Consider the following 27,000-nt stretch of genomic DNA (forward strand, 5'->3'; position numbering starts at 1 on the left):
GTACTGCCCTCCCCCCCATTGATAGTCTTATCAGAAACGTGACCCTATAGCTTCCAAGGTCCTGTTCCCACTCTAGCTCGTCCATCGGCGGTTGATGAAATGCTAGATTTGACGTTTTCTATGCAAGTCTCATATTTCGCCATTCACAGACCTGCATTTTCCACCGTCACGTTGGTCTCATTACTCTCACTATCTATGATGTCATTACCGACTAGAGTTTGGGCTAACCTCGATGCCACCTCGTTCTTGTTAGAACGCCACGGAATTCGGTTAAGGTTGGTGTTAACCAAGAGTGTCCCAGCTGATACCCTATTCATGTGGACGCACTCAATACCAAGGCTAACCACAGGGGGTCAGTGGTCACTCTCCTGCCTCTGGAAAATGCACATATCCACAGCCAGAGAAAGGTCATTAGCAACTAAGATGTCATCAATAATGCTAGAGCACTTCTTACAGATTGAAGCGTACTGGGGTGGTTGGTCAGACGGGCAGGCTCCATTGGCCAAGCTAAACCCCGCAGAATAAAGCAGGGCATCACAACTGGCTCCCCTAGAGCTACGAATGGGGGGGTTCTCCAAGGGCCTGGGGTCACAGTCCCGATCACCACCAGGGGTGAAGGTTTTGAAGAGCAGGGGACTCCCCATTCTCTGTTGAATATTTTAAACACTACTAGATGGATTTACCCCAAACCAGTTAAGACATTTAAGTCAGCGTTTTTGCACGCAGGTTGCTTCGTATTTGTTTCAAATCTGCCCAGTGGTTTTTGCACTACAGCTGGTCAAAAACCACTTGAATGAATGGGCTGAAAACTGTGAAACAGTGGGGTTTTGTTTTCTTAATAACATTTTCATTTCACGTTTTGTTTCCAAAATATGCAGTTTGTTGGGGCCCTTGGCAAACTCTCTGATTTTAAACTTTCATCCAAATCCATCCCGCAAGTCAAATGTTATTAGCAATGGAATTTTTGGGGGAAAATTGCTGTTTTTCATTTCTGAAAAGCTTGTCAGTCTCTCTGCTGCAAAGCACCATGGGAAATATTGCTATCATTTTGGGATATGGGGGCATCCCCTTCCATGTCAAATATTTTAAAAACTACTCAATTAAATAACCTCAGACCCTCCATCCCACCCTCTGGCAATCGATTCAATGCTTTGTGCCCAAGTTGTTTCGTACCAGGTCCAATTCCCTCCAGTGGTTTTGGCTGTGCGCCTAAGCAAAAATCAGACTTTTTCTCTATGGGAAAATGAATGAGGTCTAGGCCGAAACAGCATTTTTAAAAACTTTAATATTGTTTTTATTTTGTAATGGATCTTTCCCAAAATGAAATCCGTCACACGAGTCAAGCGTTAATAGGAATTCGTTTTTTTCGGGTTTCCTATAGTACTTGATACTCAACTATAGTGCAGCAAGCGCCGCACTATAATGTTCTGTATTCTGGAACCTTCATAATTTGCTGCATATGTGCACATCGTTCTCTGGTGTTCCCGGACTCGGTGTAGCGCGTGGCCCCCAGCATTTAAGGACTTCACTGCACTGTACAGTTATATTGACATATACGTGCTGCATTAAACAAAGTGGCATTGAGGACACATGTTCTATGTTTCCTATACTGACCCAGGAACCTTTTGGGGGTAGTTTTAGGTAACATGGTATAATCCATTGTCTAAGTCTCTGCAGCAAATCTAACTGTGCTAGTTGGGTATGATTGGGGGGGGGTGTATTTGAACTTGGCCTGTGAAATATGAGATCAGCAGGATTTCACCTTGGGGGTCTTTTTGGCTCTGATATTTGAATTTCATTTTTAATTTACTTTATAATTTATTTTTGGATTTAGGTCTCATTATGAGGCAGGTAAATTTGAGACTACGTACAAATTGAGTTACATGTTCAGTGTCAGCAGTTTGAGGATCGGACACTTGTTGTAATTTAACTCTAACCTGAAACTCTTGTTCGGAGGATGGAGACCTGATGCATAATGTGACTTGTACAGGGTGTCTTCCGCTGCTGAGAAACGTGCAGAGATCTGGGTTTAATAAGTTGCTGTCCGAGGTGGCAGCAACCTTAACATGACAATCATTGCAGAACATCCAGCCACCAAAAGCCAAGTCTGTCCGCATCCACATTTGGTTTCTTCCTCGATGTCTGCCCATCTAGAAATGCCCTTACCTCTTGCACCAGCCTAACTTGACCATCATTGAGATCTGGGCGATCGATACCAGCACCGAGTGACTATGTACCCGTCATCCCTTCGTATAGCTGATGACCTTCTCACCGATGGTCTCTTCCAAGAGGTCAAGATTCGATTGTGTGGATCTTGGGTTGCACACACACCTTTGCACTACCATATCGCATGGATGACAGCATATATAGTTTCTCTCGTGGCAACAGACCCTTCGTCCACACAAGGCTTGAGTCTAACCAACATCGATCTCTGCTCTTGTCCTGTAATTAGGCGACTGGAAAGCATATAAGTATGCCCTGGAGAAGCCAGACTGACAGCTGGCAGTAGTTCAGAACTCAAAATCAAGGCTATCTATAGTCCTTAAGGAATAAGTGGTGATGATGAGGGCATTATCCCCTCCAATCAAAGATGAGGAAGATGGAGGGAGGAGATGTGAGGGAGGAGAGAGAGAGAGAGAGAGTTGAGAGGAGGTTATAGGGGTGTCAGGGTGGGGAATGGAGAAGGAGAGATTTCAAGGAAGCACAGAAGGAGGAAAACGTGGGGATGGAGTTGATAGAGAGAGGCAGGGAGTTCCAGTGCAGGGGGGCCAGGAGCTGAAAGGAGCGGAAGCGAGAAGAGGCACATGGGGAAGGGGGAACAGTGAGTGGGAAGAGATCGGCAGATCGGAGGGAGCATGAAGATGTGTAGAATGAAAGGAGAGAGGAGAGATAAGGGTGGGCAAGATCGTGAAGAGACTTGAAGACAAGACAGAGGAAATTAAATTTAAGTTGGGAATGAAAGGGAAGCCAACCAATGTAAGAAAGCGAAGAGGAAATGGATTCGTGAGGAGCAAGGAGATAGAGGGTATGGATGGCAGAGTGGTAGATGGATTTGAGGCGGGCGAGATGAGATGCAGGGAGTCGAAAGAGGATAGAAGAACAATAGAAGAGGCGAGAGAAGATGAGGGAGAAGATTAAAAGTTTAATGGCATGGAAGGTGAGAGAGGAGCCGACTTTACGAATGTTCAAATGGTGGTAGAGACAGGCGCGAGAGGTAAGAGGAATATGGTGGGAAAAGGAGAGGGAGGAGTCAAAGTGAATGCCTAAATTGCAAGCATGGGCAGAGATGGGGCGATTAGAGGGGGTAAAGTGAATAAAAAGAGGAGGAGAGGGAGGGGTAAGAATGCTGGAGGGAAAGAATAAGACTTCAGTCTTATCAGTGTTCAGAGAAAGAAAGCAGGGTGACATCAAGTTTTTAATGGCAGTAAGACAGGAAGAGAGATTAAGGTGGAGGTCAGAGTGAAGGAAGAGAAGGAAAGGAAGAGTTGGGTGTCATCAGCATAAAAATGGTGAGAAATACCAAAGGAAGAGATGATGGGAGCAAGAAGAGAGGTGTAAAGAGAAAATAGAAAAGGGCCAAGCACAGAGCCTTGGGGTACGCCGTAGTCCAAGGGGAGGGTGGAGGAGGTGCGACCGCCCCAAGAGACAGCAAAAGAATGGAGGGAGAGATAAGAGGAGAGCCAGTTGAGAACAGAGCCTTTGAAACCAAAGGAGGAAAGAATGTTGAGAAGTAAGGGGTGATCGACAGTGTTGAAGGCAGCAGAGAGGTCAAGGAGGATGAGGACAGAGTATTGCTTAGAGTATAGAGCGGTGAGGCGGGAGTTCAGAACATAAGTGAGAGCAGTTTCAGGGGAGTGTTTAGGTTGAAAGCCAGATTGAGAGGGGGGGGGAGGAGGGAAAGGTTAGCGACAAAAGCTTACAGCTGGGAGTAGACTAGGCGTTCAAGTAATTTAGAGAGGAATGGGAGAAGCGAGATTGGACAGAAGTTTGAAGCAAGAAGGGGATCGGCAGAAGGTTTCTTCAGACTAGGTATGATAGTAGCATGCTTGAATGCAGAAGGGAAAGTAGCACAGGAGAGACAGATTTTGAAGAAGGAGGTTAAGTAAGGAATGAGAAGAGGGTACATTTTCGGGATAAGGAGGGTGGGGAGAAGATCGGAAGGGGCCGCCGTAGGATGGGATTTGGACAGGAGGAGGGACACGTCAGAAGGGGAGACAGGCTAGAAGTCAGACATGCAAGCTGAAGGAGAGTGGGGGAAGAAGAAGGGGGAATAGGAAGGAGAGCAGTTCATGTTTTGGCGAAGAGAGAGAATTTTGGAGGAGAAGATGTCAGCAAGGTCAGAAGGAGAGAGGAAGATGTAACTGAGGGGTCAGTGGTGGGCGGGGAGCGAAGACGAGTGAGGGTTTGAAAGATACGTTGAGGATGAGAGGCTTGGAAGTGGAGAAGGTTAGAATAGTAGGAATGTTTAGTAGAGCTAAGGCAGGTGTCGTAAAGCGAGTGGTAAGAGAAATAGGAGGTTTGATTAGATAGAGAGGGAAATTTGAGACAGTGTCGCTCGAGGTGACAGAGGAGATGACGCATGGAGAGAAGGTGAGGTGAAAGCCAGGGTTGAGAAGGTTTGCAAGTAGGTCGGAAGGGAGAGAGGGGGTACAGTTGATCGAGAGTGAAAGAGATAGAGGAGGACAGAGAGGATAGAGCATCATTGGTCGAGAGAGAGGAGAAGTTAGAGAGGGGGGAAGAGAGGAAGAGCAAGTGTCGAAAAAGAGAGAAGGACTAAAGTTGCAGAGGTCACGTCGAGAGAAGGAAGTGGGGAGGGTACAGGAGTGGAAGGAGGGAGAAGGGAAGTAAGGGAGAAAGAGAGTAAAGCATGATCAGAGAGATAGCTGGGTAAGGTAGAGATGTAGGAGGAGGAGTAGGTTGAATTAAAGATAAGATCAAGAGTGGATCCAGAAGAGTGAGTAGGAGAAGAAGGGAGAGGAGACAGGAGTTAGGAGTCAAGGATGGAAAGAAGAGGGGAAGGTTGAGGGGGTGTAGGGAGGTGAAGGTTGAAGTCACCAAGTACAGTGAGGGGAGAGGGGGAGCGGAGATAAGAGAGAGGAGGTTGTCAAGGTCATCGTAGAAGGAGGAGAGAGGGCCAGGGGGTTGGTAGATGATTAGAAAGGAGATAGGGTGAGGGGAAGTAAAGGATTTGTATAGGTATTCAAAGGAAGGGAATGTAGGAAGAGGCAGTGAGGAGGTAGAAGAAAGGTATTTAGAGTGGAATAGGAGATCAATGCCACTGCCACAACCAGAAGAATGAGAGATGTGAGAGAAGGAGGAGGAAGAGGTGGTGAGAGAAGCAGGGACAGTAGAGTTGTGAAGGGGGATACAGGTTTCAGTTAAACAGAGGAAATGAAGGTTAAGTTGAATGAACATGTCCAAGATGGCTGCAGTCTTATTGCAGAGGGATCTGGCATTCCAGAGAGAAATGTTGATGAGGCTGGCGGGTTGGACAATAGGGGGTAGATAAGGTTAGGACGTAGAGGGAGGGTTGGAAGGGGATTGGATGAATGGGGGAGTGGGTTGAGTAAGGGAATAGACATGAGAAAAAGGGAAAAGAAAAGTAGGAGAGGGAGCGGGCGGGGAAAGGACGGGGGAAGGGGAAGAGTAATGAGGACGAGGAGAGAGGAGTCTGGTAATGCGCATGACAGAGGGGAGGAGAGAGTGCTGTGTTGAAGAGGGAGTAAAGGGAAAGGGAGAGGGTGTACTGAAGAAGAGAGAGAGTGAAAGGGAGAAGGAAGGTGTAAATGGGGAGAGGGATAGTGCTAGGAGCAGACCAGGGGGCCTGGCTGTGGCGGGGGGGTGGGGGTTCGCAGTTCAGAAGGGCCCAGAATAAAGCAGTCAGGGCCAGGGTAGGCCGGGGCCCAGGAGGACAGGAGAACCTCAGATCAGAGGGCTCAGGTGGAGGTAGGGGGATCGTGGGTAAATAAGAGACCTGGTTGTGGTGGGCTAGCAGTCAGGAGAGCCCAGATGGAAGCAGGCGGACCACAATTCAGAAGGGCCCAGGTGGTAGCAAGTGGCCTGTGGGAAATGAATCCTGGAGGTGGCAGGGAGGACAGCAGACAGGGAGGGTCCAAGTGCTGACAGGCGGACCACAGAAATAAAATGGGTTTGGGTGGTAGCAGGTGGTCCACAGTTCAAAGTCCAAGGTGGTAGCAGGTGGTCCGTGGTAGGTGAAGAACCCTGGAGGTAGCAGGGGGCCAGCGGACAGGAAGGATCCAGGTGATAGCAGACAGACCACTGGACAGAAGGGCCCAGGAGGTAGCAGGTGGTCCGTGCGGTAGGGGCCCTAATGGAGGCAGGGGGTCCACAGGTGGTAGCAGGTGTTTCACAGTTCAAAGTCCCAGGTGGTAGCAGGCGGTCTGTGGTAGATGAAAAACCCTGGAGGTAGCAGGGGGCCAGCAGACAGGGAGGGCACAGGTGATAGCAGACGGACCTCTGGACAGAGGGCTCAGGAGGTAGTAGGTGGTCCATGGGGGGTAAGGGTCCTGGTAGTCTGTGGGAATTGAATAATCTTGGAGGTGGCAGGTAGGCCAGCAGACAGGAAGGACCCCAAGTGGTGGAAGGCGGACCACAGTACAAAATGGGCTCAGGTGGTAGCAGGTGGACCGCCCTTCAGAGTGTCCCAGATGTAGGCGGCCGGTCGGTGGTAGATGAAGGAGCCTGGATGTAGTAGGGGCCAGCAGACAGGAGGGCCAGGTGATGGCAGTTGGACTACTGAATAGAGGGGCCCAGGTGGTAGCAGGCGGTTTGTGGGGAGTAAGGGCCCTGGTGGAGGCAGAGTTTCCAACCGTGGTGGAAGAGCAGCAGGCACAGTAAACCGTGGTCACCGGGTTGAGGAGCAGGATTGGAGAAGGCACGGCCGAAGTGCCGTAAGAACGTAGAGGTATCAGAGCTGAGAGGAAGACCCAGGAGGAAGCTGCGAGCTATCCTGAGGCTGAGGCGTATGAGAGAGTGTGAAAAAGTCAAGATCTGTAGGCAGAGGTCCAGTGCTCCCTTTCAGGCACAGCAGCCAGTGTCTGCAAGGTGTGTGTAGCAGGAGCAGGGAAAGCACAGTCAAAGCGCCCCCCAGAAGGAGAGCGGCTTCGCCCGCAAGCCCGAAACGCCACAAAAGTGCAGAGGCTGGTGCTGAAAGGAAGGCCCAGGTGAAGGTGGTGGCCCGCCAATATGAGAGGGAGCGGAGAAGAAGTCAAAGGCAGCAGGTGGAGGTCCAGCGCTCCCTACACATCGAGGGCGGGAGGAGGAGTGTCTGGTGCCGGCAGTGGAGGACCCAGGGGAGTTGAGGGGCCTACAGAGGACTGGACATCAGACACAGCACCCAAGCTCCACAAAGAGATTACACAAGTGATTACACGTGTGCCTGTGTGTTTCTACTGTAGTCCTTCCAGACTACATTTCCCATCACCACTAGGTATATCTTGGGAGTCCAGGCACTTCAGCGCCGGCGCTTCTGGGATGTGCCAGTCTTCACCGGTTATCGCCGCAGCTTGCCGGTTCGCTGGCTCCTGTCTCCCGTTAGGCTTCTGCTCACCAGTGCTCTCCAGACTGTTCTGTGTCTGCTTCCTGGATATAATCTCAAGTAAGATAGCAACTCATTACACAACTAAGTAGATATCATGTGTTGGACAAAACAATGTGTGGGAACAATGAAATAGGTTCTAACATTGCACTGCTGTTAGTCCTATCACTCTCCTTACTCAACACAAGCTCACTATGCAAACATGGTGTCGAAATTGCCGACTTGTTAATGACTATAAGCCAGATTTCTTTGGGATCACAGAAACATGGCTAAGTTCAAATTTGCCCACCCAAACCACACTCTCCACCCCTGATGAATATACTCTATTGAGAGCGGACCGTTCGCAAGGCAAAGGTGGTGGAGTTGCACTTATGTGCAAGTCTAGCCTCAACAGCCACGTGGTATGACATATTTCACCTGATGACTGTAAATCACTGTGGGTGAAAATTAAAACCTCCCCACACACAACTCTTAACGTACTTACTATCTACCGACCACCCAAGGACATGCCCCTTTTCGAAGGGCAGTTTATTGATCTTTTGGCTCAAATCTGCACTACTAAAAGCCCTTTGGTCATCATGGGTGATGTTAACCACTGGGCCAATGACCAACTTGACAAAGTGGGCCTCAGCCTTATGGATTACATTACTTCAGTAGGACTAACACAATGGATCAAATCTCCCACACAAAAAAGTGGGCACACTCTCGATTGGCTCATATCGCAAAATACTAACATCTAAGACATTACGGTCACACCATTTATATGGTCTGACCATGCCCTTATCAAGGCCTAGATTGCCTTACCTAATTCTCTGCCCAAACTTAACACCCACCCGCGTCTACGAAAGATGACTTGTAATTTGAAAAACATAACAGCCCCCAAACTATCTTTGTTGCGATCATCTAAACTACACCCCCTATCCAACTTTGCTGACTTTTCTGCCTTAGTTAACCACTTGACTCTCATTATCAAAGAAGCCGTTGATGAGCTTGCTCCTAAGAAAATGAAGGTAATCAGGTCTGAAGCCGCAATGACCACATGGTACTCAGAAGATATTGTCACTGCCAGACAAACCAAAAGAGCTCTAGAAAGATCCTGGAGAAGGGAGCCCAACGACGATATTTTAGCTGCCTATAAAAAATCCACACTGGCATACAAGAAATGTATCATTAATGCCAAAGCCACACATTACAATGAAATGATCATAAACGCCCATTCTAATGTTGGTGAGGTGTTTAAAATGCTAGCTGAATTTCAGGATCAGCCACCACCATCCAATAATATGATCAAGGATTCCAAATGGTGCCAAGACATCCACAATGCATTTTTATCTAAAATTGATTCCCACAAGGAAAAAAATCAAAGATGCCCTTAGCAATGTGACACCTATGCCACCTACAAAAAGAACAACCCCTCTCAACAACTCTGATAGTACAACTCCTCAATTTTCCTTCACTCATTACTCTGAAAAGGAGGTACTTAAAGTAATACAACATCTTAAGGCTACATCCTGCCCAGCAGATGACGGTCCCACAAACATCTTCAAGGAATCTACTGACGTACTGGTCCCTTGGATCACCAAGCTGATAAACCTACCTTTTGATGAAGGTGTGGTACCTGATGCGCTCAAATCTGCCTAGATAACCCCTTTGTTAAAAAAAGAAAATTTAGATCCTACGAATAAAGTTAACTACAGGCAAATAAGAAATGTGCAATTCATTCTGAAGATATTGGATAAACTAGCTTATATGCAATTGTAGGCTCATGTCGAAGAACATAACATCCTTGGCACTCGACAGTCAGGCTACAGGGCTCGTCATGGGACCGAGACGGCCATGCTCGCCTTAAAGTCCACTCTTTCAGGCATAGCGGACAAAAATAAAGCCGCGTTGCGGATGCTACTTGACCTCTCTGCAGCCTTCGATCTGGTTGATCACAGTTTACTAGTGACAAGGCTCTGAGAGGTCACAAATTGCTCCATGCCAGCATCAAGATGGATAGCCTCCTTCTTGGGCCCTCGAATGGTAAGGGTATGCGTGGGAAGCAATCAATCCACTCCCAATTTCTTAAACTTGTGGAGTCCCAGAGGGTTCTTGTCTGTCACAACTGCTTTTTAATTTGTATATTCGTCTCTTCCTTGATCTTCTTAGTAAGCTTGGAGTTCAATATACAAACTACGCAGACGACACTCAGGTCGTCATACAACTAAGTGGCTTGTATAAGAACTATGTTGAAACTATCAACAGCATCTACAAAGCCATACATGACTGGATGGTCTGTAACTCCCTAGCTCTCAACAATAAAAACTAAGCTCATGATAGTGTCCTCTAAGAACACCTGGAACAAACTTGATTCTGACTATGCCAACTTCCTTACAGTCCAAAGGAAAGTTAAGAACTTGGGAGTTGTTCTTGATGAGGAGCTATCTATGAAGTCTCATGTCTCCAACATCAGGTCCAGTTGTGTATTGATTAACCAACGAATCAGCTATATTCGCCCTTTCATTACAGCGGAAAACTGTGCCCTCCTGTCTACAGCATTGATAAACTCCAGGCTTGATTATTGTAACAGTCTATTGTCTGGCACTACTGTCGCCAATATTCAATCTCTACAGGTGGCTCAGAACAACGCTGTGGCACCATCTTCAATCAATCTCGTTGCACTCATATCTCCACCTTCAGGAAGAAGCTCCCCTGGCTTCCTGTAAAACACAGCATAACACACAAAGTGCTAATGACAACATGCAAGTGCTTGTCCCTCAGCAATCCACCGATCTGTCTGAACATATTAGCATCAGGTCCAATGGAAGAAACCTTCGTTCTTCCACTGCTACTCTTCTTGATCACCCCAGATTTAAGATAGCTCAATTTGGGGGCACCACCCTTGACATCCAGGACCCCCTCCTCGGGACCGCCCTACCAGCTGGGATATGATAGATCCAAAACTATTCCATGTTTAAGCAAGCCATAAAGACTCACCTTTTCAATCTGGAGTAACCCTCCAAGGCCTCACTACCTTTCTACTGGTCATGTTGTGTGTCTTGTCTTTGTTTTTTGTGCGCCCTGAGGCCCACGGGCATGGGGCCCGTAATACGAATTAAAATAAATAAATAAATAGGGCACGTGAGGTGGAGGCTGAAATTGTGAGGAGCTTTCAGAAGGTTCTGGGGCAATCACATTTAAATGGAGATATTTGGCTTCCCGATGTTTTCAGATATCTCGTAGAAGCTCAAGTGGTACTTTTCTTTGGCTGGCTAGGCAATTCCTGGACTAGGAAAAGAGAAGATACTGGAACAAATTGATAAAAGATTCCCGCTATGACAATTTCTATAGCAAATTTCAAAATACATAAATATAGACATCCATTTGTTGGAACCACCTCTCTATCCTTTGGACTGGGATAAAGCAATAGAAAATGGTAGTCCAGGGGTCTGAAATCTGTTGCTCTTCAGATGTTTTGTACCTTGAGTCCCATGGTTCCTCATCATTGGAGATGCTGGCCAGGGCTGGTGGTAGTTGTAGTCCAACACATTTAAGGAGCCTAAGGTTGCGGACCCCTTTTGTAGAATCATTTCTTGACCTTGTTCTTCATCATCCATAACTTCTTTCTTGGGATGAGGACCCTACATTCTAAAGCATGAGGAGGAAAAAGAGGAACTGTCCTGTAAATAAATCATGTTTGCTTAGTTAAGGGCCTTGATTGGGTCACAGGTTTGTGTAAAAAGAAGCCTTGCTTTTGGACCATCATGCGGTTACGGCCTACAGTGTGAAGATGCAGCATACTACTCTGTTGAAATCAGTATAGTACGATTGTTCTGAGTTCTTCATTCATAGGGTGGTGGTGGAAAAGCAAGGCATTGAATACAACGATATGGAAACTTAACTCTGAGATGACATATCAGTTCCATGTGATTTTACCAAACCAAATGCTACTGAATCAAAGGTTATCGAAAGAACAAATATCGATTTGTTTTTTTAATGGTGGGGTCTCCCCAAACCCCTGTTTACCTACATTTATAACCCCTCCGAACCACCCCCACACCTTTTAACCTCTTACCCCGACCCCCTATATATTTATTGTTCTGTATTTCTTTTGGTAACATTCCATTCCTTATTTTGTTTGTTTGTAACATCACTGGATACCGACATATCTGACCGATGAGAAGCGTGCCTCATTGTTTGTTGAAAGAAGAATGCATCGTTCTTAAGTATTTGGGTTATTTCTAGAGATAAGCTCTTGCTGTCTTCATCGAGACTTCACTTTCCTTAGCAAGGCCCCTTCTTCACGGTGAGGACTGGAGATATCTGGCAGGTTTCTTAGCAAGGCCCCTTCTTCATGGTGAGGACTGGAGATATCTGGCAAGTTTCTTGGCAAGGCCCCTTCTTCATGGTGAGGACTGGAGATATCTGGCAGGTTTCTTAGCAAGGCCCCTTCTTCACGGTGAGGACTGCAGATAACTGGCAGGTTTCTTAGCAAGACCTATTCTTCACGGTGTGGACTGCAGATATCTGGCAGGTTTCTTAGCAAGGCCCCTTCTTCAATGTGAGGACTAGAGATATCTGGCAGGTTTCTCAGCAAGGCCCCTTCTTCACTGTGAGGACTGCAGATATCTGGCAGGTTTCTTAGCAAGGCCCCTTCTTCACGGTGAAGACTGCAGATATCTGGCAGGTTTCTTAGCAAGGCCTATTCGTCACGGTGTGGACTGCAGATATCTGGCAGGTTTCTTAGCAAGGCCCCTTCTTCAATGTGAGGACTAGAGATATCTGGCAGGTTTCTTGGCAAGGCCCCTTCTTCATGGTGAGGACTGGAGATATTTGTCAGGTTTCTTAGCAAGGCCCTTCTTCAATGTGAGGACTAGAGATGTCTGGCAGGTTTCTTAGCAAGGCCCCTTCTTCACAGTGAGGACTGCAGATATCCGGCAGGTTTCTTAGCAAGGCCCCTTCTTCACGGTGATGACTAGAGATATCTGGCAGGTTTCTTAGCAAGGCCCCTTCTTCACGGTGAGGACTGGAGATATCTGGCAGGTTTCTTAGCAAGGCCCCTTCTTCACGGGGAGGACTGCAGATATCTGGCAGGTTTCTTAGCAAGACCCCTTCTTCACTGTGAGGACTGCAGATATCTGGCAGGTTTCTTAGCAAGGCCCCTTCTTCACAGTGAGGACTGCAGATATCTGGCAGGTTTCTTAGCAAGGCCCCTTCTTCACAGTGAGGACTGCAGATATCTGGCAGGTTTCTTAGCAAGGCCCCTTCTTCACGGTGAGGACTGCAGATATCTGGCAGGTTTCTTAGCATGGCCCCTTCTTCACAGTGATGACTAGAGATATCTGGCAGGTTTCTTAGCAAGGCCCCTTCTTCAATGTGAGGACTAGAGATATCTGGCAGGTTTCTTAGCAAGGCCCCTTCTTCAATGTGAGGACTAGAGATATCTGGCAGGTTTCTTAGCAAGGCCCCTTCTTCAATGTGAGGACTAGAGATATCTGGCAGGTTTCTTAGCAAGGCCCCTTCTTCAATGTGAGGACTAGAGATATCTGGCAGGTTTCTTAGCAAGGCCCCTTCTTCACGGTGAGGACTGGAGATATTGGCAGGTTTCTTAGCAAGGCCCCTTCTTCACGGTGAGGACTGGAGATATCTGGCAGGTTTCTTAGCAAGGCCCCTTCTTCATAGTGAGGACTGCTTAGCAAGGCCCCTTCTTCACAGTGAGGACTGCAGATATCTGGCAGGTTTCTTAGCAAGGCCCCTTCTACACGGTGAGGATTGCAGATATCTGGCAGGTTTCTTAGCAAGGCCCCTTCTTCACGGTGATGACTGGAGATATCTGGCCGGTTTCTTATCAAGGCCCCTTCTTCAATGTGAGGACTAGAGATATCTGGCAGGTTTCTTAGCAAGGCCCCTTCTTCACGGTGAGGACTGGAGATATCTGGCAGGTTCTTAGTAAGGCTCCTTCTTCACGGTTAGGACTGGAGATATCTGGCAGGTTTCTTAGCAAGGCTCCTTCTTCGCTGTTAGGACTGGAGATATCTGGCAGGTTTCTTAGCAAGGCCCCTTCTTCAATGTGAGGACTAGAGATTTCTGGCAGGTTTCTTAGCAAAGCCCCGCTTTCAATGTGAGGACTTGAGATATCTGGCAGGTTTCTTGACTCTTAGGATGTGTTCTTTCTTTGTCCCGTTAGGACAGGGGTCTGCATCCTTGGCTCTCCAGATGATTAGGACTGCATCTCCAATTAGCCCCCACCAGTAAAGTCAATGACAAGGCATCATTTGAGCCATTGACCAAAACCTCAGGTTACATATCCCAGAAAATGGGAAATTTACTGGCTACAAATTGTGTTTCTTGCCGCTTCCAGTGCACTTATTGGTGTTTTCGACCTGTCATAGGCCTCACAGACCAGGGTTTTCTTGTTGCCCAATGGATGTTGAAGGGCTGGTGAAGCCGTAGTCCCCTCTCACCCAATGGATCTTGTAGGGCTTGTGAAGCCGTAGTCCCCTCTTGCACAATGGATGTCGGAGGGCTGGTGAAGCTGTAGTCCCCTCTCACACAATGGATGTTGAAGGGCTGGTGAAGCCATAGTTGCCTCTCACACAATGGATGTTGGAGGGATGGTGAAGCCGTAGTCCCTTCTCACACAATGGATGTTGGAGGGATAGTGAAGCTGTAGACCCTCTCACACTATGGATGTTGGAGGGATAGTGAAGCCGTAGATCCTCTCACACAATGGATGTTGGAGGGATAGTGAAGCCATAGACCCTCTCACACAATGGATGTTGGAGGAATAGTAAAGCCGTAGTCCCCTCTCACACAATGGATGTTGAAGGGCTGGTGAAGCTGTAGTTCCCTCTCACCCAATGGATGTTGTAGGGCTGGTGAAGCCGTAGTCCCCTCTCGCACAATGGATGTTGGAGGGCTGGTGAAGCCGTAGTCCCCTCTCACTCAATTGATGTTGAAGGGCTGGTGAAGCCATAGTTCCCTCTCACACAATGGATGTTGGAGGGCTGGTGAAGCCGTAGTCCCCTCTCACACAATGGATGTTGAAGGGCTGGTGAAGCCGTAGTCCCCTCTTAGCCAATGGATGTTGAAGGGCTGGTGAAGCCATAGTCCCTTCTCACACAATGGATGTTGGAGGGATAGTCAAGCCGTAGACCCTCTCACACTATAGATGTTGGAGGGATAGTATAGCCATAGATCCTCTCACACAATGGATGTTGGAGGGATAGTGAAGCCGTAGACCCTCTCACACAATGGATGTTGGAGGGATAGTGAAGCCGTAGTCCTCTCTCACACAATGGATGTTGAAGGGCTGGTGAAGACGTAGTCCCCTCTCACCCAATGGATGTTGAAGGGCTGGTGAAGCCATAGTCCCCTCTCGCCCAATGGATGTTGAAGGGCTGGTGAAGTCTCCTCTCGCACACGGATGTAGGACGGATGATGAAGTAGTAGTCCCCTGACCCACAATGATATGAAATTAGAAACAAGCTGCAATTACACAAGGACCACACTTCTGTAATATGCCAAATGATTGTGATTTGTGCATGAATCATGCAAGGTCTGTTTTTGTTCATCAAGTGTAGCCTAAACATATGGCGCGCATCATGTGTCCGGGCCGATGGGGACGCCATCATGAACCCTGCATGGCCTATGAACTCTCTCCTCTGCCTGCAGGGAATCAGGCTTCCGGAGGGAGGAATGATAATGATACGCTCCTGTTTCGTCCAACCTTCTATTATCCCCGCTGCAGCATTTGGAAACACTTGCAGCTTCTTCATCAGTTCCATGTTTGTGTCCACGTGTAGGATTACCAAGAACTGTGTGGCGGCAAAAGGCTGCTTATGTCACTGCTCGTGGATTATATAGAAAAAGAGCTCCCGTGCTTTGCAAGCAATGCTTTAGTACTAACGAGTTAAGCTGTTATTTTACAGACCACACTCTAGAACAGAGTTTAATTCACCTGAAATTATACTACAGTATCTCTTCCTGGAAATCATATACCTCTCTCTCTCTCTCTCTCTCTCTCTCCTTCCTCTCTCTCTCTCTTTCTCTCTCCCTCCTTCCTTCTCTCCCCCTCTCGCTCTCCTCTCTCTCCCTCTCTCTTTCTCACTCACCCTCTCTCTCTCTCTCTCCTCGCTCTCTCTCTCTCTCTCCTTCTCTCTCTCTCCTTCCTCTCTCTCTCTCTTTCTCTCTCCCTCCTTCCTTCTCTCCCCCTCTCGCTCTCCTCTCTCTCCCTCTCTCTTTCTCACTCACCCTCTCTCTCTCTCGCTCTCCTTCTCTCTCTCTCATTCTCTCTCTCATTCTCTATCTCTCGCTTCCTCTCTCTCATTCTCTCTCTCTTTCTCATTCTCTATCGTTCTCATTCTCTCTCTCCTTCTCTTTCTCCTTCTCTCACACCCTCCCTCCTCTCTCTCTCTGTCTCTCTCTACTTCTCTCTCTCTGTCTCCCTCACCCCCTCTCACTCATTCTCTCTCTCGATCCTTATCTCTCTCTCCCTCTCTCTCTCTCTCTCTCTCTCTCCATCTTTCTCTCTCCTTCTCTCATTATCTCTCGTTCTCTCTCTCTCTCTCTCTCTCCCTCTCTTGTTCACCATTCTCTCCCTCTCCCTCTCATTCTTTTTCTCTCTGCTTCTTTCTCTTGCTCTCCTTCTCTCCTTCTCTCTCGCCATCTCTCTCTCTCATTCTCTTCCTCTCATTCTCTCTCTCCTCTCTCTCTCTCATTCTCTCTCATTCTCTCTCTCTTTCTCTCTCTCTCATTCTCTCTCTCTTTCTCATTCTCTCTCGTTCTCATCGTCTCTCTGTCTCTCCTTCTCTCACACCCTCTCTCCTCTCTCTCTCTGTCTCTCTCTACTTCTCTCCCTCTGTCTCCCTCACCCCCTCTCACTCATTCTCTCTCTCTCTCTCTCTCTCTCTCTCTCTCTCTCTCCATCTTTCTCTCTCTCCCTCTGCCCCCCTGTCTCTTTCTTTCTCTGATTCTCTATCTCTCCCATTCTCTCTCCTTCTCATTCTCTCTCTCTCTCTCATTATCTCTCGTTCTCTCTTTCTCTCTCTCCCTCGCTATCTCTTTCTCTCATTTTCTCTCTCTCCCTCTCATTCTTTTTCTCTCTCCTTTGTTCTCTTGCTCTCCTTCTCTCTCTCCGTCTCTCTCTCATTCTCTCTCTCCTTCTCTCTCTCCTTCTCTCACACCCTCTCTCCTCTCTCTCTCTGTCTCTACTTCTCTCTCTCTGTCTCCCTCGCCCCCTCTCACTCATTCTCTCGCTCCTAATCTCTCTCTCTCCATCTTTCTCTCTCTCTCTCTGCCCCCCTCTGCCCCTCATTCTCTATTTCACTCATTCTCTCTCTCTCTCCTTCTCTCTCCCCTCTCTCTCTCTCTATTTCTCTCTCTCTCTCTCTCTCTCTCTCATTGTCTCTCTCTCTATCATTATCTCCTTCCTCTCTCTCTCTCTCCTTGTCTCTCTCCTTCTCTCTCTCTCCTTCCTTCTCTCCCCCTCTCGCTCTCCTCTCTCTCCCTCTCTCTTTCTCACTCACCCTCTCTCTCGCTCTCCTTCTCTCTCTCTCTCTCTCATTCTCTCTATCATTCTCTATCTCTCGCTTCCTCTCTCTCATTCTCTCTCTCTTTCTCATTCTCTATCGTTCTCATTCTCTCTCTCATTCTCTCTCTCCTTCTCTTTCTCTCACACCCTCCCTCTTCTCTCTCTCTGTCTCTCTCTACTTCTCTCTCTCTGTCTCCCTCACCCCCTCTCACTCATTCTCTCTCTCTCTCGGTCCTTATCTCTCTCTCTCTCTCTCTCTCTCTCCATCTTTCTCCCTCTCCCCCTCTCTCTTTCTTTCATTCTCTATCTCTCTCATTCTTTCTCTCTCCTTCTCTCATTATCGCTCGTTCTCTCTCTCTCTCGTTCACCATTCTCTCCCTCTCATTCTTTTTCTCTCTGCTTCTTTCTCTTGCTCTCCTTCTCTCCTTCTCTCTCGCCATCTCTCTCTCTCATTCTCTCTTTCTCATTCTCTCTCTCCTTCTCATTCTCTCTCATTCTCTATCATTCTCTCTCTCTTTCTCTCTCTCTCATTCTCTCCCTCTTTCTCATTCTCTCTCGTTCTCATCGTCTCTCTCAGTATCTCTCTCCTTCTATCACACCCTCTCTCCTCTCTCTCTCTGTCTCTCTCCACTTCTTTCCCTCTGTCTCCCTCACCCCCTCTCACTCATTCTCTCTCTCTCTCTCTCTCTCTCTCTCTCTCTCTCTCTCTCTCTCCATCTTTCTCTCTCTCCCTCTCCCCCCTGTCTCTTTCTTTCTCTGATTCTCTATCTCTCCCATTCTCTCTCCTTCTCATTCTCTCTCTCTCTCTCTCTCTCATTATCTCTCGTTCTCTCTTTCTCTCTCTCCCTCGCTAACTCTTTCTCTCATTTTCTCTCTCTCCCTCTCATTCTTTTTCTCTCTCCTTTGTTCTCTTGCTCTCCTTCTCTCTCTCCGTCTCTCTCTCATTCTCTCTCTCCTTCTCTCTCTCCTTCTCTCACACCCTCTCTCCTCTCTCTCTCTGTCTCTACTTCTCTCTCTCTATCTCCCTCGCCCCATCTCACTCATTCTCTCACTCCTTCTCTCTCTCTCTCTACTTCTCTCCCTCTGTCTCCCTCACCCCCTCTCACTCATTCTCTCCCTCTCTCTCTCTCTCTCTCTCTCTCCATCTTTTTCTCTCTCCATCTCCCCCCTGTCTCTTTCTTTCTCTGATTCTCTATCTCTCCCATTCTCTCTCCTTCTCATTCTCTCTCTCTCTCTCTCTCTCTCTCTCTCTCTCTCATTATCTCTCTTTCTCTCTCTCCCTCGCTATCTCTTGCTCTCATTTTCTCTCCTCCCCTCTCATTCTTTTTCTCTCTCCTTTGTTCTCTTGCTCTCCCTCTCTCTCCGTCTCTCTCTCATTCTCTCTCTCCTTCTCTCTCTCCTTCTCTCACACCCTCTCTCCTCTCTCTCTCTGTCTCTACTTCTCTCTCTCTGTCTCCCTCGCCCACTCTCACTCATTCTCTCGCTCCTTCTCTCTCTCTCCATCTTTCTCTCTCTCTCTCTGCCCCCCTCTCTCCCTCATTCTCTATTTCACTCATTCTCTCTCTCTCTCCTTCTCTCTCCCCTCTCTCTCTCTATTTCTCTCTCTCTCTCATTGGCTCTCTCTCTCATTATCTCCCGTTCTCTCTCTCTCTCTTTCTCTAATTCTCTCTCTCTCCCTATCATTCTTTTTCTTTCTCCATCTCTACCTTGCTCTCCTTCTCTCCACCCCTCTCCACCTCTCCCTCTCTCTCTCATTCTCTCTCTCTCTCCATCTTTCTCTTCCTCTCTCATTCTCTTTCTCTCTCTCTCACTTGTTCTCTCTCTCTCATTCTCTCTCTCTAGCTCATTCTTTCCCTCTTTCTCCTTCCCTCTCCTTCTCTTCTCGCTCTCTCTCTTTCTCTATCTCCTTCTCCCTCTCTCTCTCTCTCTCATTCACTCTCTCATTCATTCTCTTTCTCCCTCTCATTCTCTCTCTCTCCTCTCTCTTCCGACCTCTCTCTTTCTCTCTCTCCTCCTCTTTCTCTCTCTCCTCCTCTCTCTCTCTCTGTCTCCATATCTTTCTCTCTAGCACCCTCACTCTATGCTTGCTTTCTCTCGCTCATTCCCTCCCTCTCTGTGTAGGTGAGAGTCACCTTGTCAGGTGTCTGTGTGGTGCTGCTGATGTGGGTTTTGCGGACAGCAGCATGACCAGAGAAAACAAACACACACATTAAAAGAGGCGGAACACGAGGGGAGTTTACAGTTAAAAGAAGAAAGAGAGCAACAGCGACAGTGGCAACCCCCAAGGACGAGGCCTGCATATGTTGTCCTTGCGTGTCTTCTGCAGGAATATTGATATCACAATGAGGGCCCATGAGTGTTATGCGAGAGATGCATGGGCCACACATCAGATTTGGAGGATGCTGTGGTTCTGACTGACCTTGCAAAGGCCCAGATGTGCAGACTGCAGGGGCTACTATGGAAATGTGCATTTCCCGATGCTTAGTTAAACATTAGTTTTTGCGCTTAATGTGAAAAAAAGCATAAGCTCAACAGCGCGACAAAGCAATCAGTGGCTAGCACATTCATTTCAATACTGCATTAATACTCCCAGAAGAAGCACATCAGTGGTCTACACACGAGGGCCACCCTTTCCGGAAGAAGGGCCATTTGGAGAGATAAAATGGAATGTATGTTCAACAAAAGAAGCTCTTACAAATGGGGCCTCATTACGACCCTGGCGCTAAGCGAAAAACGATGGCGGTAAATGATTACCGCCATCGTTTTCTGCTAGGTCCGATTATGACCCTTGACCGTTAACTACGATGCCATCAGCGGAATCGTAGTCAACGCTGCCGCTATCTGCGCCAAGGACGCGCGCACGCGACCTCCCACACCGTACTTAGCGCCATGGGAAAGGTACGCTAACGCCGACCCAAGCGGACATGCACCTAACGCCATCACCCAGCCCGTTAAGTACCTTACCGCCATGGCGCTAAGTACGCCATCGCGAACCAACCGTAAATGGCCATGTAAAGTGAATCCAGCTGCCACAGGTGCACAGAAACAGCACAGGTGGAGGCAATACAGACTCAGGAAGTACAAAAAGAGCACACCCCACCCCTTCCCACACCCAGTCACACTCCACAATGATACCAATACGACTTGCAATGTTGGGGCTGGAGGACCTGATAGCAATGCAAGTGCTACTACAACAACAACAACAACAGGCAGCACAGAGGAGACGCAGGAGGAGAAGGAGGGCAAGGCAGGGCCAGCAAGCCCCACCAGCACAGCCAGTGCCACCATGCAGGCAGCCCCCAATCCCACGCATCAGAGCCAGTCCATTCAACCTCACTGCTGAGCAGATCCACACCCTGTACCATTTGGACTGGGACACCATCACCGCCATCGTAGACATGACACACAACGACATCGTCAGCATGATAGAAAGTCCAACCGCCATCCCACCCCTACTGAAGGTAGTGTCTGTACTCCACTTCCTGGCCACAGGCACCTACCAGCACACAGTGGGGCACTTGCATGGCATTTCACAACCATTATTCTCACGTACACTTGTCCAAGTGCTCGATGCCCTCCTCAAGCACACAGACGACCATATCTCATTACCACGGACTGCCCAGGAGATTGCAAACACCAAAGTGGGTTTCCATGCACTAGCCGGCATACCTGGTTGCATTGGTGCCATCGACTGCACCCATGTGGAATTGGTGGTTTCACATGCCATGGAGGTACCGTACCGCAACCGGAAACAATTCCACTCAATCAACGTGCAAATGGTCTGTGGCTCCAACAAGATCATCACACATTGTTGTGCCCGATTCCCCGGATCAACCCATGATTCAATGGTCCTGAGGAACTCCACAATACCACGCTACATGGAGCGACATGCAGGTCCAAGATCCTGGCTACTCGGTGAGTCTAATGTCATGACCATTGAAATGTGAAGTGGGTAGGTGAACGACGTACCAATGCATACTCCACCTGGCTGAAAGCGGGGGGGATGATGCATACTCCACCTGGCTGAAAGGGGGGGGAATGATGCATACTCCACCTGGCTGAAAGGGGGGGATGATGCATACTCCACCTGGCTGAAAGGGGGGGGGGAATGATGCATACTCCACCTGGCTGAAAAGGGGGGGGAATGATGCATACTCCACCTGGCTGAAAGGGGGGGAATGATGCATACTCCACCTAGCTGAAAGTGGGGGGGAATGATGCATACTCCACCTGGCTGAAAGGGGGGGGATGATGCATACTCCACCTGGCTGAAAGGGGGGGGGATGATGCATACTCCACCTGGCTGAAAGGGGGGGCGGGGGATGATGCATACTCCACCTGGCTGAAAGGGGGGGAATGATGCATACTCCACCTGGCTGAAAGGGGGGGGGATGATGCATACTCCACCTGGCTGAAAGGGGGGGGAATGATGCATACTCCACCTGGCTGAAAGGGTGGGGATGATGCATACTCCACCTGGCTGAAAGGGGGGGGATGCATACTCCACCTGGCTGAAAGGGGGGGAATGATGCATACTCCACCTGGCTGAAAGGGGGGGAATGATGCATACTCCACCTGGCTGTGAGTAGCTGAGAGAACGGAGACAGATCATACCCTGAAGCAACCCAAACTCCACCCAACACCAGTAAAGCCAATACCCAATGTATGCAGCCCTACCATGTGAATGAGTTTGTGTCCCAACCATGACACATGTAATACAATAAAGAGCAAGATGATACGTGTTGTTTACTTGCCTCCAACCCCCTCACACAAAAACTCTATAAGGTTTTCCAGCATCACTAGTCCTGAAAAAATGGACCGTCTGCTATAACTGATTTACACAAATGTATAACAAGTTTATTATTCAAATAATTTAAACAGAATTTAAACAAGAAACACTACCCTCACCTATCACAGTGTACTAAACATTAAAAAACAAATATAAAACAAATGTAAAACATCAAATAACTTATTTATACAACACAAAAGATATCACATAACACACAAAAAAATCTCAATGTGTCACTAAAACAACAAGCATCCCAACATGTTTCTGTTCTTAACTGCCCAGTTCAGGCGAACATTCTTCAGGGGATAAATTTAAAAGCATCCACTAATCTCTTCCACACCGTGTTGAAAGGGTAGATTCAGGCACCCAAGAGGGTAAAAGGAAAACAAACTCCAAGCCTGTAAAAATAAAGGAAAGGAGAAACCTAATGAGTTCCAAAAAGGGAAGGAAGTACTACAAAATGTAAATGGTGGCATGGCACAGGGATTATGCCACACTCACAAGGGTCCCAAAGGGTACCCGCAGATTTACCTTTAAATGGTGAAACTTCAAAGCACGTCACAGAATGACAAATTTGCTGGTTTCCCTCCAAATGAGAAATCAATACTTCAACAAAGCGTCACAGTCCACTAGAGTATCGCCACACCTAAGTAAGACAAAACCAATAAACAGAGACCACATGCTCTGTTATATCCAGAAATCACACTGGCTTCAATACCATTGCACATAAAATCAAGGCTCCAAATAACAAAGTAAATTACCTCCACAAATGTAGGGATCAAGACTGCAATTCACAATTCAGTAATGAACAAGTTGAAATCGAAACATCCATACGATCAAGCAATAAAGTGCAGAGTCAATCTGGAAAGCAATGGAAACATAACAGTTAACACCATTTATCTGGCATTACCAAAACCTCAGCTAACAACATGCCGTCAACATGCACTAGAGGGCAAACAGAAGGGGGTGCTTATATTTCACACACGTGAGGAGACCATGCATTATCTAATGTGTAAAGACAACTACTCAGCGTCCATGCTGTCCAACCTCCACAACGTCAAAGAAACGCGGAAAATGGATAGCCACACAACATGTGTAAAATAAGTGTAAAATAAAATGCCCCAACCACCAAATAATGCAAAAGGTGTCCCGACATGGAGACAATATCATGCACAGAGTCACATCCAAAGGCGAAAAGCTGGTAGCGTGCTCACCTATACACCCAGAGGGGTTTATTCACTCCACTTGCAGCATTCAAACATACTCGGCCAGCACTCGATTCAGAGGAGCCATGGCTGCTGCACAATCTCAAAGCATCTATGGTTGCGCAGCAACACAAAGAAAGGACTCTGTTAAAGCGTCTATGGTTGTGCAGCAACACAAAAAAGGGACTCAACTTCTCGAAGTTAATCAGGAGTACAACAACCAAGGGGGCCATATTGGAACAGACCCAGGATCAACTGGTGTAGAGGAGTTTAGTGGACACTCAGCGCATCAAAAAGATGTAAATTGCACTTGCTTCATCAATTGAACTAAAAACCAAATTGTTTACCAAAATTGGGTGCCCACATGGTATATGCATCACACAATGTCCAAAATTATATTTGGCTAACCAAATACCAATCAATGCTTTCATTGAGCCCTAGCACATTGCTTTGTAATTTGAACATTATTTTTTGCTCTAAATACAATAATTTTCGATCTGTTTCAATTTTGGTATTTCCATGCACCTTTTTCAAAATCAGCCATGTGAAGTCATTGAAACCATATTTCTTTTCAATAAAATGTTTCACAAGAGGGGCAGTTATCACTTGATTCTTGATACAGCTGCGATGTTCCACCATTCGAACTTTACATTGCCTATTTGTTTTTCCCACGTAATGTAGGCCACATGGACAGGTGATCAAATATACAACATTAGCTGTGTTACAATTCATCATTTCAGTGAAGACCCACTTAACATCAGGTAGAATTTGCAATAATCTAGTTTCTTTTGTTTGTCCACACATGCTGCAATTCCCACATGGAAAATGTCCTTTTACTTCAGGCAAACCCCACAGTCTAGTTTGCCTAACTTGTGGTATCTGCATTTCTGTCACATCATTTCTGCTCAAAATATTTCGTAAATTCATGACACAACCATCTGCAAGTGCATTCTACCAATTCAGACCACATTGTCAACAATGAAATGCACCTACATGCATGTCACCAAACACCATCAACCGAAAGGCCTGTCCCCCATAACTGCCCACGAAGGAGGCACATGATGGACAGAAACATCAACACACCATTACACAGACAGCAGGGCCCCCAAAATGTCCCTATCAACATCAGCATTGCTCACTGGGGTCATGATGAGGCCCACAGCAATGTTGCAATGATGTGCGCATTAACATCACAGGACACGTGCCAGGCCAACAAAACAAACGGCATGAACGGACACAGTGGATGGGCACTCACAATGCACTCCACCCCTCTGCATACATTGGGTGATGGCATGCAAAACAGGCCATGAGAGCCATGAGCATATACTGGTCGCATTGTGTGAATCAATTAGTGCATTTAGAAGTGGTCCAAAGTATCAGTTGGATGCAAGCCATGGTGGCACATCATGTTCTTGATCAGACGTCATGACTGACACATACATTCTCGCCTACATACAGGTGATGTAGGCTATCCCCTGAAGAGGTGGCTCCTTACACCAGTCCGGAACCCGCAGAACCAGCACGAGGAGGACTTCAACCGTGCACATACACGTACCCGTGTGGTCATTGAGCAGACATTCGGCCTATTGAAGGCACGGTTCCGATGCCTCAGCAGGTCTGGTGGGGCACTCCTGTACCGCCATGAGAAGGTGGCAAAGATGGTCATGGCATGTGTCATGCTACACAATATGTGCGTCAGATGAAATGTGCCCCTGCCCCCTGACGCAGAACTGCAACCACCTGACGATGAGGATGAGGAGGGTGCAGATGGGGCCGCACCTCATGGAGGAGGCGATGCACAGGAGGGGCGTGAAATGCGTCAATATATCATCAACCAATGCTTCTAGCACACACGGCTGTTGTGTATCACATGGAGACGGCACTTGGGGCACTGTGTGTCTCTGGGACATGTACACTGTGGACTGTACACCAATAAAGCACACATATGCAATTAAAATGTCCGCACATTTGATTTCGGAAAAAGGAAAAAGTGTATTTTAATCATAAATTGTTGTGACACACCCCCTCCCCCTGCACACCCCAACACACCCCCTCCCCCCTGCACACCCCAACACACCCCCTCCCCCTGCACACCCCAACACACCCCCTCCCGCCTCCCCCATGCACTCCCCAACACACCCCCTCCGCCTCCCCCCTCTCCCCTGCACACCCCAACACACCCCCTGTGAGTGTCTACAGATGCCTGTAACAGTGGGCACAGGCTATTACAAGCCCCCTCTCCCGGCCCCCGGGGCACAGATCATACCCTAAAGCAACCCAAACTCCACCCAACACCAGTAAAGCCAATACCCAATGTATGCAGCCCTACCATGTGAATGAGGTTGTGTCCCAACCATGACACAACCATCTGCAAGTGCATTCTACCAATTCAGACCACATTATCAACAATGAAATGCACCTACATACACGTCACCAAACACCATCAACCGAAAGGCCTGTCCCCCATAACTGCCCACGAAGGAGGCACATGACGGACAGAAACATCAACACACCATTACACAAACGCCATCAACCGAAAGGCCTGTCCCCCATAACTGCCCACGAAGGAGGCACATGACGGACAGAAACATCAACACGGCGCAGTGGAGGCAGGTTCCGTCCTGAATGTCGGACGGGGCTGCTCTGGGCAGAACTGGCAGTGGAGGATGTCCCTGCCTGCTCCCGTGCATACATGTCCTGTAGGGTGTGGGAGAGCTCTGAGAGCACACGGTGCACCCCGGCAAGTTCGCCACAAATGTCCCTTGACGTGGACTGCATTGCATCCCTCAGGGTGTCAGTGCTCTGCGCAATTTCGGCCATTAGGGTCTCCGTAGCCTGTTCGATGGCTGCCCTAGCCCCCACACATTCTGCAGCATGCTCAGTGAGTAGCGTGGACAGCTGTTGCTGCCGTTGAATGATGTCCTCAAGGGACTGTTGGCCCTGCTGGGCCATGCCCATTGCCGGTGGTGTGATGGAGGGGCTGCTCCCCTCCTGTGGACTTAGAGCTGGGCATGGGGTAGATGGCCACTCCTCTTCCTCTGTGTGCCCCTGTGTGGGATCCTCATGGGGGCTGGCATGGGACAAACAGGGGGAATGTGGAAGGTCAGTGGGGCGTCTGACGTCGTGCTCCTCAATGTCGGAGTCAGAGCATGCTGCAATGGCAGCTGATTCTCCAATGGTGCTGCTGGCCGCAGAACCGGTGCCTTCTGTGGCAGGCAATGTTGGAACAGGTGGTGCTGCTGCTGCTGGCCTGCTGCCTACTGGGGTGCTTGCCGGTGGGCCGTCCTGTTTGCTGGCAGTGGATTGTGCTTGCTGTGGGGTCTGGCTCACTGCAGCTGAGGTTGAGGGTGCATGAATGGTCGTCTTGGCCTTCTTGGCTTTTTTTGTCGCAGGGGTGTCCTCGTCCTCGGGGTGTGATTCTGAGCCTGTGGTGGAGCAAAGGAGGGAGAGCGTTATTGATGGGTCTGCGGACATTGGAATGACAATGATTGACATGATTTTGGTCAGTAGATGAGGCACATTTGAGGCAGGGGCATGCAGGCTGTCTCCTTTTTGTGTGGAATGAGGATGGAGGTATGTGGGTACCGGAAGTTAGGGTGTGCATGCTACATGTATACAGGGTGGAGCTCGCATGTGGCTGTGGGCAGTGGCCAGCTGATGTGTTGCATTTACACTGTAGGGCAACATTGTGCTACACATGAATGGACTTCAGTGACTATGGCATGTCTTGATTTGAGGCAGCTACCTTCATCGCCTGATGTCGGTACTCCTCTTTCCATCCCTCCGACGCCTTCGATGCCTTCCATGCCTATCGTGCTGGCACATATTTCCTCCCACGGTTGGAGTTTCAGTGGGGATTCAGAACCTCCACCGGCAGCCAGGCCAAGGTTGTGGTTGGCAGAGATGATGCTTCTTACGCGTAGCCTAAGGTCAT

At 48.2% G+C, this 27,000-nt stretch overlaps 1 long non-coding RNA gene across 1 annotated transcript; it reads right to left on the reverse strand.

Moving 5' to 3' along the window:
* Positions 1 to 21,907: 21,907 nt before the first annotated feature.
* LOC138481624 (uncharacterized) lies at positions 21,908 to 23,177 on the reverse strand. The gene is made up of 4 exons (XR_011274291.1): positions 23,076 to 23,177; positions 22,623 to 22,722; positions 22,393 to 22,507; positions 21,908 to 22,259 (listed from the first exon to the last, which is right to left on the reverse strand). It is a non-coding gene; the product is annotated as an uncharacterized lncRNA (long non-coding RNA).
* Between the last annotated feature and the right edge of the window lie 3,823 nt (positions 23,178 to 27,000).

Source organism: Ambystoma mexicanum, chromosome 5p (assembly GCF_040938575.1).
Source record: "Ambystoma mexicanum isolate Mex_15411 chromosome 5p, UKY_AmexF1_1, whole genome shotgun sequence".
In the NCBI taxonomy this organism is placed as follows: domain Eukaryota; kingdom Metazoa; phylum Chordata; class Amphibia; order Caudata; family Ambystomatidae; genus Ambystoma; species Ambystoma mexicanum.